This window comes from Tursiops truncatus, chromosome 7, assembly GCF_011762595.2.
Source record: "Tursiops truncatus isolate mTurTru1 chromosome 7, mTurTru1.mat.Y, whole genome shotgun sequence".
Classification (NCBI taxonomy): domain Eukaryota; kingdom Metazoa; phylum Chordata; class Mammalia; order Artiodactyla; family Delphinidae; genus Tursiops; species Tursiops truncatus.
The window spans coordinates 4,583,580-4,598,424 of NC_047040.1; the positions used below are offsets into that span (position 1 = coordinate 4,583,580).

General features: G+C 46.6%; 1 protein-coding gene across 11 annotated transcripts in view; it reads right to left on the bottom strand.

The window, feature by feature from the left end:
- The window catches only part of AGAP1 (ArfGAP with GTPase domain, ankyrin repeat and PH domain 1), a 555,489-nt gene that overhangs the window by 29,448 nt on the left and 511,196 nt on the right, over positions 1–14,845 (bottom strand). The window lies entirely within an intron of this gene.

Genomic DNA, 14,845 nt, shown 5'->3' on the forward strand with positions numbered 1-14,845 from the left:
GACGTCTCCACCCACTTTGGACTTCTGACCCCCAGAACTGTAAGGTAAGGAATTTGTATGACTTGAAGCCACTGAATTTGTGGTCGTTTGTTACAGAGGTGGTAGAAATCTAACATCCACGCTGTCAGGAGGAGGACTGGGTGGAAGATGCACGAGGGGCTGCTGGCTGGTGTCCCGGCTGAGCTGGCGGGGGCCTGGCAGACAGAGGGCCCATCACCCTGGGCGCCCGGCAACCTCAGCCCCTCGTGGCCACAGGGTCTCCAGGAAATCATCTCTGCCTTCACAAACTGCTCTCCTATTTCCTCCCCAGCTGCCCCTCTGAGCCCGAGTCAGGAAGGTTCTGGACTCTTCCAGAATCGAGGCTGGAGACTGGAGGGAAGGGGCCGTCTGTCCTGTCTTCCTTCCTCTTGCTGAGAAACGATTCTTCATTGGTCTCTTGCATCTGCACGGCTTTCCAGCAGAGGCTCAACTGCCTTTGTGTTCGATTATCTTTCCAGGAGTGCCTGCAGGGCGAGCAGCCTTGGACCAGAGGCGGCCGAGATAAAGTGCTTTCTGCCCCTCACTGAAGTTTCGGGTTCCCTGAGCGCGGGCTCCTCCACTGTCTTGTAGCCCGCTGTGTGTGCGGATGTCACCTGGCCTCAACCGCATCACCCTGGAAACTGAGGGCACTGCTACTGCTGCAGGTAAGAGCTTTTCTTTGTTTCTGACCCAGGAATCACATCATGAAACAGCTCCATGGAACTGTGGCGGGCTAACTTGCCCATTGGGGAACATTCCAGACCCATCAGCTTCTCACTCCCTGCTAACTCCAGCCTCGAATGCTGGTCTTCAGCAGCAGTGAAACACATGGTAGCGTGTCGTGGTGGGTCCCTCTTCCACAGCTCTGCACAGACCGCCCCTCTCTCCATGGCATCCCTCTCCCAGGTCCGCCAACTTCCTGCCTGGAAGCCTCCCTTGGTTTCTCTGTTCCCCTCTTCTTGCTGCCGTTGGGTATGTATGACATTATCCAGCAGTTTTCAGCACTGTCTGTCTCCCCTCTAGGCAGTGAGACTCCGGAGGGCAGGCATGGTGTCCCCAGGCCAGGGTATGGGTTGGTGCTCTGTCTGGTGTCATCCCTCATGAGGACAGGACTGGAACCTCACTGCTCCAGCCCTGGGCTCACCGTATTTGGCCAGACCTGCTGCTGGGACGGAGGCACAGTGGGTGGCGAGGAAAGGCAGGCAGTGGGTGTGGTCACTCATTTAACCACATGGGATGAGGGCCGCTCCGGGCGGAGAGAAAGGCATAAGCGAGGTCAACGACATGGTACAGGGCAGGAGCCTTTGTGGAGTGATCAGTCTGGCTCAAGCATAGGATTCCTACAGGGAGAAGGGGGCTGGAGGGTGGACTGGGTCCCGTGTGTGAAAGTACCAAGTCACAGGGGGCAGGTAGGGGACCGAAAATGTGAGGCCCGTGTGATGTCAGGGAATACTGAAGTCGTTCAAGATGCCACTTGGTAGTAATACTTATCCAGGGAGACTATCCCTTAAAAGGCAAAGGGACCCAATAAAATGCAGTCTCCTCCCCCTGCCCCCGCCTGCAAGGACAGACAGCTGGTGGCTTCTGCTGGGACGAATTCTCCTGGCAATTGGAGCCAAGGCAGGTATGATGGCCAGTATCATGTGTCCACCTGTCCAGGCTGTGAAGCCCAGTGGTTTAATCCAACACGTGTCTAGGTGTTGCTGGGAATGGTTAACGTCATCTACAATCCGCTGCTTTTAAGTGACGATGGCACTCCACGATGTGGGTGGACCACACCCAATCAGCTGAATGTCTTAGGAAGAGAAACCCGAGGTTTCCGGGAGGTATTCTGCCTCAAGACCGCGGTGCTGACTTCCATCTGAGTCTCCAGCCTCCGGCCTGCCCTACAGATCTCAGAGTTGCCAGCCCTCACTATCACATGAGCCAGTTCCTTACAATAAATCTTTCTCCCTGTACATGTGTCTGTGTGTGCGCACGGGCACGCGCACACACACACACACACACACACACACACACACACAGAGTTGGTTCTGTTTCTCGGGAGAAACCTGGCTGATAGAGCAGGTTTCTGAGGAGAAAAGTGACCTGATCGAAGCAGTGCCATAGATTCATGAGCCTGGACTCAAGGACCGGCTTCAAGGGAGTAAGGATGACGCGGTGAAGGATGGAGAGAAAGGCGGGATGCGTGGGGGGAGGGGTGGGCAGAGGGCACCATTCTTCTGGAGAGCACTGAATTGACACGAATTAAATTCCTCAAAAAGTCTATAACGTTTGATCTAGTTAGGCTCCTTCTGGGGACCCAGCCTTAGAAAAGCATGAGTCATAAGCCCCTCAAAGATGTACACACAAAGGTGCTCACTCCAGCCGTCTTTCACTATTTCATTATGAATGTTCCCTAAGTCCAAAGGTGAAGGACCAAATGATGGCTCAACTGTCAGATGAATTACTACGACTCCGTTAAGAATAATGCTCTAAAAGAAGTATGTAGCGATGGATAGAGGATCATGATATACTGCTAGTATGGCGGGTCCTTAAAAAACTAAAAATAAAACTACCGTATGATCTAGCAAATCCCACTCCTGGGCATATATCCGGAGAAAACCATAATTTGAAAAGATACATGCACCCCGATGTTCACTGCAGCACTATTTACAATAGCCAGGACATGGAAGCAACCTAAATGTCCATCGACAAGAGGAATGGATGAAGGAATGGTATACATTTGGATATATACCAAGGTATATATGGTACAGATCTACAATGGAACATTACTCAGCCATAAAAAAGAATGAAATGCCATTTGCAGCAACATGGATGGACCTAGAGATTATCATACTAAGTGAAGTAAGTCAGACACAGAAAGACAATTATCATATGATATAGCTTATATGTGGAATCTAAAAAGATGATACAAATGAACTTATTTACAAAACAGAAATGGACGCACAGACTTTGAAAAGAAACTTCCGGTTACAAAAGGGGAAAGCGGGGCGGGTAGGGATAAATTAGGAGTCTGGGATTAACATATACACACTACTATATATAAAAGAGATAACCAACAAGGACCTACTATATAACAAAGGGAACTCTACTCAATATTCCCTAATAACATGTACGAGAAAAGAATCTGAAAAAGAATGGATATATGTATATGTATAACTGAACCATTTTGCTGTACACCTGAAACTAACACAACATTGTAAATCAGCTATACCCCAATATAAAATAAAATTTAAAATAAATAAATAAATAAGCTAAAAAGAAAATAAAATATGTAACAACAGAAAGGATCATGATATGCTAGTGCTCGCCTAAAAAAGGCTTTAAAATTGTTTTTTAAAGCATTGTTTCTTTTCAAAAATTGTGTATGGGAAGACTGTATGCAATACATCAAACTCTTAACAGGGGGTGAAATCCCAGATGTGTACGCGTAGATGCATGTACAGTGTATACATGTATACACGTATATATACACGCATATGTACATATTTTCAGTTCTCTGTGGGAGAGCTTCCAAAAATGTGGCCCTTGACCTTTAGAAAGTATTTCTTTGGGAAGGTTCTGTTAAGTAAGCCTGGGAAGCACTGCCCTTGCTCGGATGCCCACAGCACAGAGCCTGCACCCCTTACTGGAAGAAGCCACTGTTTGTTTACTTTGGTTCTCAAATACACCTCTGTTTCCAGAAACACCTGTCACCACTTGCTGGAATTAAAACTCACAGGAGTACGCTCTGGCTTTGACACAGCATCCTGGTTCCTACGCTGAGAAGGTCTGGCTGGCTTACAGCCCATGTTTAAGATATTCAGGAAAGAGATGTTCTCAAGACTTAAAAAAAACCACATAACAGTCTCCGGTTGCTGAAAATAATCTTCTGTTCTTCTCCAGACCTTACTGAGAAGTACGTGTGAAGGAGCCCGTGACGGGGTGGGAGGGTCCCAGTGGAGATCCGAGTTGCCCCACGGCTCCCGGAGGTCCGTATGCGATGTCCCGGCACCGCCTGTGACCAACCCGCCCCTGCTAGGCCTCCTTGGCCCCATGGCTGCTGCCGACCTGTTCTCACTGAGGCTTCCTCTGAATGGGTTTCTTCTCCAAATACATTTCGGATTCTGAGCCGCTTGCCCCGGCAGAGGATTTCGAATCTAAAACCACTGGCGGCATCTTCATGACACGCCGGGCCATTGGCACGGTGTCCTCACTGTCAGAGGCCCCTTGGAGCCTCTGTGACATGTTGGACCGTCTTGGAGCCTCGGGAGGAGTGATGAGGTTCCTCCGGGGCCCACAGGGGGACCTCAGGCCACTTCTGGTACCTGGAAGCCCCAGCAGGTTCCCTATTTACCAGAAGGGCTTTGGAAACCAAGGACTAGAGACAGCCCAGATTCCCTGGCCCTCATCCCAGGCTGGAATACCATTCCCTCCGACAACTGGATCAGGAGACCCTTGGTGGCTGTGTGGGCCCCACTGATGTCGCCTCTTTTTGTCCTATGCTTTCTTTAGCTTTCTTAATAAACTGGGAGCCCCCTGGGGTGGGGGAGGGCAGTACTAAATCTTTTTTCCCCTAATAGCTTTACTGTGGTATAATTTACATACCATAGAATTCACCTATTTAAGCATACATTTCAACAATTTTTAGTAAACCTACAGAGCTTCGCAGCCATCGCCACAATCCGGTTTTAGAACATTTTTATCACCCACCAAAGCTCCCTCACACCCATTTACAGTGAATCCCCAATTCCACATCCAGGCCACCACGAATCTGCTTTCTTTCTCTACAGATCTGACTTTTCTGTCTGGCTCTTTTCACTGAGGACTCCAGTCCTTATGTCCATTCCATAGACGACTGTTAAGTCCACGAAAACAGGAATTGCAAATAAAAGACACATCTGAGAGAGGGCTTTGTGTTGAAGAAGTGTCTGGTCACCGTTCAACTAATTCAACGCACGTTTCGTACCATTTCTACACGTCTGTTTTGGTTTGGAAAAACCTACTGTATTTAGGTGCTGGGTTTTATGTAGACTACTAGGAAGTACAAACGGACTCTTCTGATGTTTAAGATGAAATTGCTGAGTTTAAACCCTGAAAACGAAGAACAGCCTACGCCGTGCCAGATAAAAACTGATCATGAACTTCCCAGAGTCCACGATGTGAATTCGCCCTCAGTATCTTTACATTAACCCGATGATGAAGTTGCCCATTCTGAAGAGACGGTTAGGGTGATTAAACGGAGGATGGGAGAAGTCTCTTTGTAAGACGTCTTTATCTACACTCAGTCTAACTCACACCAAGGGAATGTTGAGACCTTTTGTGTGGATCGTAAGTGCGGAGGGAGAGGAGTCGCAGACGGGGCTCCCTGGCGGACCTCTGCTCAACCTCATCTCTTTGCAGAGGACACGGATGTTAGGATAAGTGACCTGCCCTGACATGGGGCTCAAACGGGTCATGAACCTGCAGTTTCTACTACGTGGAGCTGCTGACTCTCACAGTCGGCTGGTGCGCAAACACCAGTTTGGAAAGGACTAACGTGGTACAAAGGATGTCGGGACAGACGTCTAATGAAAACTGTCATTGGACCTTTAATGAGAAGGAGAGTCGGCTACTCTGAAGGACTGTCTGAAGTCAAAAGTCAGGGGCTAGGGCTTCCCTGGTGGCGCAGTGGTTGAGAGTCCACCTGCCGATGCAGGGGACGCGGGTTAGTGCCCCGGTCCAGGAAGATCCCACATGCCGCAGAGCGGCTGGGCCTGTGAGCCATGGCCGCTGAGCCTGCGCGTCCGGAGCCTGTGCTCCGCAACGGGAGAGGCCACAGCGGTGAGAGGCCCACGTACCGCAAAAAAAAAAAAAGATATAAACAAACAACTAACTAAATAAATGTCATCCTGAGGGGCAGAACCAGCCCCAGGTGAGAGCCTCGCTCTAGGTAAGGTCCCAGAATGCAGAGCAGGGGTTCCCGACCTGCGACACACAGTGTAATAACACCTGGGAGGAGGGGGTGGGGCTTTATAAAATGCCAGTGTCCAGGCTCGACTGGCAGAGTCTGGTTCCGGGGGCCTGGAGAGAGGCTGCAGACCCCCAGCGGATCTCACGTGTAGTCGGGGCCATGAAAAGGCCCACAGGTGATTGTGAGGGAAGCCACGTTTGTGGCCCAGATAAAAAAGCATGATCTGCTCCACCTGCTGATGAAGAAAGACAAGTTCCAAAAGACTAAGTGCCTTCCTTGCTGTGACGGACCCTGAAATTGAGACCGGGTTACTTAATAACCATTCCCAGGTTACTTTGTAAGACATTTATATGTGAGTATCCCTGTAAGGTCTTTGCAGGAGACTAACTTATGAAACCAAGAGCATCATAATCGGACATCCCACCCCATCACTGTTTTACAAGTTGAGAGGGCAAACACCACCTCTGTTCTGATGAGCTGTCTAGACCCACAAGTTTGAAAATGGTGGCCACTGGCCACATAGGACCACAGGACGCCTGAATTGGGCAAGTCTGAACGAAGGTGGGCTGTGTGAAACAAGAGACCGGGTTTCAAAGTCTTAGTATCAAAGAAGAATGTATCTATCTCATTAATACTTTTAGATATTGATTACTATGGTGAAACAACAATTTACAGATAATGGGTGAATTCATCATATCTTTAAAATTACTTCCCAGGTTCTTTTGACTCTTTAAGATGCAGCTAATAGAACTTTTTTTTTTAAACATCTTGGGAACTTTTAAATTATTTTGTTGTTTTTTGGCCGCGGCGCACAGCTTGTGCGATCTCAGTTCCCCCACCAGGGATTGAACCCGGGCCCTTGGCAGTGAAAGCATGGAGTCCTAACCACTGGATCGCCAGGGGATTCCCTAGAAAGTTTAAAATGATATACGTGGACCACGTCATACTTCTGGACAGTGCTGGTGTAGACAGCGGTGAGGATGGGTGGGAAATGTAAGGAGAAAATGTAAGACTGTTCTCCAAGAGAAGAAACTGTTTTCTGAACAATGCAAAAGAGAAGGCCAGGTTAGGTGAGGTTCCTCTCTCCTGCGGGCCTGTGTTCCATTTGCTCCTGGAGGTGGGCAGGGACAGCCGTGTGAAGGAGAGTCACCATGAGCACTGGCACCTGTGGACAGTTCTCAACCGCCGGATACTTCCAAAATCCGGCTTGGCTTTTAGAGCTGAGAGAAACTCTCCCTTGGTGCGGCAGCCGTACACAGCTGGAGCACCCCAACCTGCTCCACTGAGGAGGCTGCCGAGGGTTTTGAGGGGGCTCTGGAAAAGAAGGGGCAGCGCAGAGACTCCAAGGCAAAGTTAGGAAACAACCCCTCCCCCTGCAGTCCTTGTCACCTTTTTCTTCTTTTATTAGAACTCTCACCTTTAATTAAGCTCTTCCAGAGAAATAAGCCCAATCGGCCTCACTAGGCTGTTAAAAGTCAATGAGCTTAGCATAGCACAGGGAGATCAGCTCGGTGCTTTGCGACCGCCTAGAGGGGTGGGATAGGGAGGGTGGGAGGGAGAGGCAAGAGGGAGGGGATGTGGGGCTGATTCACTTTGTTATACAGCAGAAGCTAGCACAACACCGTAAAGCAATTATACTCCAATATAGGATGCTGGTCCTAACTACCAGCCCCACCCACTCCCCTGGCAATCCAGCCTCAGGGAAGAAAAAGAGAACCACCAGGTCCTCTTACAAAAGAGGAAACTGAGGCCCGGGGAGGGCTTTTTTAAGGCTGTGCGGCTCAAGTCCGAGTACGATGCCTCTTCCAGCTTCAGTGCCTTTAGCACAGGGCCACAGCCAGCGGGTACCAGGGCGCAGACAAGGGTGCCCTTCGGGCGGCACCCGCCAGTCTCGCTCTGTGTGAAAAGCACGATCACGGTCACGCCGTTCGCACCAAGAACGCACCCTGCGCCTTCAAAGGTTTCAATCTCATAGACACTGTATACAAAATCTAACCACAATTTTAAAATGGTAGAAAATCAGAAAGTAAAGACAAGCAATAAATAAGTCAAAACCCCATCCCCCAGAAAATAAAAAACAACAACTTGGGGTACATTCTAATTTATAAGATGCTTTTAACTTAATATACTGTGACCCCCCTCTCGGGGTTACTACATTTTCAGCTGCACCATTTTTAGAGGCTTCAAAATATTTCACTGTGTATACTATTTACTGTAATCACCTACACATTTAATATTTGTAAATAGATACATTATTTATATACTAAAGAAAATACGACTTATTTGATCATCTATTTTGGATTGATGCTTTATTTAAACATTTTTGACTATTACGAACAACAATTCAGTGAGTACTTTTGCAATGGAATCTTTTCACACAGGCTTCATTTTTTTAAGGATAAATGTTAGGAGAAGAACTGCTGGGTCTAAAAGCAGGTCCTCTCAGCTTCACATGTGAATTCTACCAAACATTCAGAGAAGATTTAATGCCTATTCTTTTCAAACTCTTCCAAAATGTTGAAGAGAATGCTTCCTAAGTCATTTTGGGAGGCCGATATTACCTGATACCAAAACCAGACAAAAACCATACACAGAAAGAAAGTTACAGGCCAATATCTCTGATAAGCATAGGTGTAAAATCCTCAACAGTCAGTGTGATGCACCACATACAAAATGAAGGATAAAAACCATACGGTCCTCTCAACAGATGCAGAAGAAGCATGTGACAAAACTCAACACCGTTTTATGATAAAATAAATATAGAAGGAATGTACTGCAACATCAGAAAGGCCATACGTGACAAACCCACAGCTAACATCACACTCAATGGTGAAAAACTCAAAGCTATCCCTCTAAGATCAGGAACAAGACAAGGATGTCCATTCTCACCATTCTTATTCAAGGCAATATTGGAAGTCCTAGCCAGAGCAATTAGGCAAGAAAAAGAAATAAAAGGCATTCAAAACAGAAAGGAAGAAATAAAACTGTCACTAGTTGGGGACATGATTTTATATATAGAAAGCCCCCCAAAAACTATGAGAAATAATAAATGAATACAGTAAGTTGCAGGGTACAAAATCAATATATAAAAAAATCTGCATTTCTATACACTAACAATGAACTAGCAGAAGGAGAAATTTAGAAAACAATCCTACTTACAATTGTAACAAAAATAATAAAATACCTAGGAATGAATTTAACCAAGGAGGTGAAAACATGTACACTGAAAACTGTAAGACACTGTTGAAAGAAACTGAAGAAAACACCAAGAAATGGAAAGATATTCCATGCTCATGGATTGGAAGAATTAATATCATTAAAGTGTCCATATTACTTAAAGCCATCTAAAGACAATGCAATCTCTATCAAAATCCCAATGACATTTTTCACAGAAGTAGAACAACGAATCCTAAAACTTACATGGAACCACAAAAGACCCCAAATAGCCAAAGCAATACTGAGAAAAGAGAACAAAACTGGAGGTACCACACTCCCTGATTTCAAATTATATTACACAGCCATAGTAATCAACAGCATGGTATTGGCAGAAAACAGACACATAGATCAATGGAAAAGAATTGAGAGCCCAGAAATAAACCTACACTTATATGGACAATTAATTTACGAAAAGGAGCAAAGAACATACGGTGGAGGAAGGATGTTCTCTTCAATAAATGGTGTTGAGAAAACTGGACAGCCAGATGCAAGAGAATTAAACTAGACCCACTATCTCACACCATATACAAAAATCAGTGCAAAATGGATTGAATACTTGAATGTAAGACCTGAAACCATAAAATTCCTGGAAGAAAACATGGGTAGTATATTCTTTGACATCAGTCTTAGCGATATCTTTCTAGATATGTCTCCCCAGGCAAGGGAAACAAAAGCAAAAATAAACAAATGGGACCACATCGAACTAAAAACCTGCTCAGGGGCTTCCGTGGTGGCGTAGTGGTCGGGAATCTGCCTGCCAATGCAGGGAACACGGGTTCGTGCCCCGGTCCGGGAAGAGCCCACATGCTGCGGAGCAACTGGGCCCTTGAGCCACAACTACTGAGCCTGTGCGTCCGGAGCTCGTGCTCCGAGGCCACGACAGTGAGAGGCCCGCGCACCGTGATGAAGAGCGGCCCCCGCTCGCCGCAACTAGAGAAAGCCCTTGCACAGAAACGAAGACCCAACACAGCCATAAATAAATAAATAAATAAATAAACAAAATTTTAAAAAATAAATAAATAAAAAATAAAAACCTGCTCAGCAAAGGAAACCATTAACAAAACAAGAAGACAACTTACCAAATAGGAGAAGATATCTGCAAATCATATAGCTGATAAGGGGTTAATACCCCAAACATACAAAGAAATCATACAACTCAACAACAGCAACAAAACCAAACAACCTGATTTAAAAAAAGGGCACAGGAGCTGAATAGACATTTTTCCAAAGAAGACACACAGTTGGCCAACAGGTATATGAAAAAAATGTTCAACATCACTAATTACTACGGAAATGCAAATCAAAACCATAGTAAGCTACCCCCTCACACCTGTTAGAATGGCTATCATGAAACAGGCAAGAAATAACAAGTGTTGGCAGGGATATGGAGAAAAGGGAACCCTCATACACAGCTGGTGGGAATGTAAACTGGTAGAGCCACTCTGGAAAGCAGTATGGAGGTTCCTCAAAAAGTTAAGAATAGAACTACCATGTGATTCAGCTATTCTACTGAATACTTCCGGGTGTTTACATGAAGAATACAAAAATACCAATTCGAAAAGATATATGTACCCCTATGTTCTCTGCAGCATGATTTACCATAGCCAAGGTATGGAAGCAACCTAAGTGCCCACTGATGAATAAATGGATAAAGAAGATGTTATAAACACACACACACACACATACACACACACACACACACACACAATGGACTGTGACTTAGCCATAAAAAAGATGAAATCTTGCCACACCTGAAACAACACGAATGGACCTTGAGGGTACTATGCTAAGTGAAATAAATCAGATCGAGGAAGACAAATACTATGTGATTTCACTCACACGTGGAATATATAAAGGAAAAGAAGAAAACGAACCAAGCCAGACACGTAGCTACGGAGAACAGAGTCATGGTTACCAGAGGGGAAGAAGGGGGAGGAGGTGAAACGGGTAAAGGGATTCAACTGTACGGTGATGGATGGAAACTTTCAGTGTCCAACACACTGTAGTGTACACAGAATTCAAAATATAACGTCAGATAAATTAGGAGTTTAGGATTAACAGATACATATTACTATATACAAAATAAACAAATGACCTACTGTATAGGTAGGTCATTTAATTTATGACCTACTGTATATTACAATATCTTGTAATAACCTACAATGGAAAAGAATCTGAAAAAGAATATATATATTAAAAAAACGGAATCACTCTGCTGTACACCTGAAACTAGCACAACACTGTAAATTAACTATATTTCAATAAAAAAATGGCTAAGAAAAATGAAATACAATGTGGTATACATGAAACTTATATAATGTTATAAGCCAATGGTACCTCAATGAAAAAAAAAAAAAGCTGTCCTCTTAAAGATGTCCTTTTTCATGCCACGTTCTTTCCAGGAAGGTTTCCCAATTTTTACTCTTACCAGCAGTGTTGGCAGGGGGGGGGGGGGCTGAGGGCACATTTCCACGAAGCCCTGGCCAACACGAAGCGTCACTATTTTCGGAAACATAACTATCTTTTTTTTTACCCATCAGATGTTGCACACTGACTGGCAGCTAATTATTTGACGCCAGTAAGAGTCACTCCATTTTATAGGAACGTACACGACATGCCCTTCTCTTTGCCAGACCAGCTAGCAGAAGACCGATGGCTGACCTTGAAAGTCCAGTGGCTGTGACTCGGAACATGGTGTAAAATACGCCAGGGATGGTCACTGCTCTTTGGCTCCTGTGACCACACATGAAAATCACTTGGGATTCCTGAGTCTTGCCTTGTATGTACAAAACATGAAGGTTGTAACGGATGCAAAAGATGTCTAAGAGATAAGCCTGCTTGCCCAGAATCAAAGGAGAAAGATCACTTCATTCTCTTCTTCAGATATGTGTCACTCGCAGTCTTGGCCACAGAATTTAGCCCATGGTAACGTATATTATTTTACACTACATCGTAAGAAAATAATTGAATTGTCTTTCCAGAAACATCCTTCCTGTTGGTCCCAAAGGGGTTGGCACAGTACAAGTATTACTACAGATACTGATGACATTCTCTGATCACTCATTTGATTTAGGACCTTGTAGCCAATGTGATGTGTGGACGCTGTAATTTTTATATGAGCTTGTTGAACTTGACCCTAAAGTACGTGAACTTGTAGAAATGTTTCCCCTTTAAACGCTCGGTGACTTTTCCTTAGAAAAACTATAGATGACATTTATCTAGAACTCAGACCTTCATTTAGAAGATTAGGTATTCAGCACGGTGCCACACATACTGCTCATTCAATCCTCAAAATCGTGCTACGAGGCAGGTACTACAATTAGCCCTACTTCGCAGATGGGGTAACTGAGGTCCAACACAGAGGTCCAACGGCCCAGGATACACAGCAAGTCAGGGACAAACTAAGATTTGACCCTGGTCAGTTGAACCTGAGCCTGAACTTGAACCTCAGCTTTGGAACCAGACCCACCTGGACACGTACGAAGCTTGGTACATGCATCTGACATGGTACTGAGCTCTTAGGTCTTAGTGATTAAAAAATTAAAAAGAAATCAAAAACCACCATTGATGAGAAACTATATTTCAGATATACCTTTGAAAGAATAAAGCGTGCAAAAAAAAAATACCACTGATAGAACCCCAATCCTTTTCAATACATTTTTTGAGGGACAGATGTCAGCCACAAAAACAGTACATACCCCCTAATGCTATTTATATAACTTTTTAGAAAAGGCAAAACTAATCTTGTCCTGATAGAGAGCAAATCCACGACCATTGCATAACAGAGACATTAACTGGAAGGGGTACGAGGCCCCTTCCTGGGGTAAGAGAAATATACCCCCAGGGGTGTGGGTTACACACGTGCATGTGGTTGTCAAACTGCTGGAACTCCTGGCTCCCTCAGAGGTGCAATGCACTGTATGCAGAATACACCCTGATATAAATATTTTAAAATGACCCCTCCTGCCTCGCTAAATCATCCAGTAGTTGTGAGATTTCATGCTTTATCTCAACCATCTCAGCAGGACACTTTGAATGAGTCTTCTGCCCATCCTTGGACTGAGAATAAGATATTCAAGCGACTGGTATGGGCCTGGCACATTCAGGGCGTCCTGCAGGACAAAGCATCCCGCAGTCCGTGCTTCAGTAAATGGATCCGCGAAGTGAGTGGTCCTTCCTGAGCTTGGGAAGGGTGGCCCTGTGATGACAGGGAAAGACACTGTGGACCAGGAGTCCGGCCAGGGGAGCGGGGTTTTGCAGGACGCACGGGCAAGTCACACTGGGAAGCACAGTCACCAGGGTCACGAGCGGTGACGCTGACATCACCGGACACACGCTGACGTGGGGTCATCCTGACCACGAGATAACTACTCCATCAAATCTCAGTAGAAGCACCATGGGGAAAAGCCACGGTGACCTGCAAGTCTGTCTTCAGGGACCAAAGGAGTGTCCCAGCAGATGAGTTTGATGGACAGCACTAGGGCCTGGGAAGGCCACACTAAAGCCTGGAACGTTGGTCCTCGGTCCCTCATTAAACAACCGCCCAGCTGGCCATCACAGGACTCTGGGGCTCAGCGTGTGGCAACTGTCAAAACATCCCCCTTTTTAAAAGGACCAGGGAGATGGGCTGTTCCGGCAACAACTGGACCCCACTCCCTCGCCTTGGGAAACAGGATTTCACCGTAAACATGCACATGAAAAGCGTTGCTCCTGTTTCTACGTGCTCTGGCCCCCGTGGGGCCCAAGTGCCGGCGGGCTGGCCAAACACCATCCCTGTTCTGCAGAGAGCCCGAAAGAGTGTTAGCAACGTATCAGCAAAGCCCTCCAGGCTGCCTGCGAACAGATCGTTTAGGGGAGCGTCCTTTGATGACTGCTTCACAGCCAGATGAAACCCAGCGGCAGGGGGGAGCGTGTTTCAGAAATAAGGCGCGACCCGGTGGGTGCAGGGGACCGAGCAGGCGCGACAATGGGGTGAGCGACACGCAGGGAACCGCAGGCCCCTAGCTCAAAGCCAGTGGCTGTGTTCCTTGACCTTGAATAAGTCATTCAGCCTCCCCCTGCACCACAATTTCCAAACCACGTGTGCAAACATCAGGGACAGAGTCCTTTTCAAACTTGTGTTGAAACCAGGGAGATTTCAGGAAGCCATGCTAAGGTCGGATGTTCACGTCCATCTCACCGGAGTGCCTCCACCTCCAGGAGATGAACCGCCTGATTTCTGTCTGTAGAAAATCAGACTTGAGAAGCTGCTGCAGAGGCAAGTCGCCTGCTGGGTTCCTTTTCCTCCCTCCACCTGCGCTGTGGCCAGGCGAGGATCTAAGTCCCTTGCCGCCTCCCTGGGGCCTGACTCTCTGCCCACAGTCCTTGTTTCCCGCATCACGTTCTTTGCCCACTTAGAGGGAGGCGCTGGATGACACGGCTGGCTTTATCTGGCTTAGTAGGTTTTAGGTGAGGGTACCAGTCAGTGTCTGGAGGGCCGCTGGTAGGTCTGGGAAGCTGCATATTAGCATTTATGGAGGGGGGCAGGCGAGGCCCAGACGTCAGGTCCCATATATGCCAGCACAGTGGCAAGGACAGCTGTGCCGTTTGGTGGCTGCAGACCACACCCCTTAGCACCCGGTGCAGCACCACCTGCTCCAGTTCCCCAATGCCCTGGGGAGAGCATCCTGGCAGCCC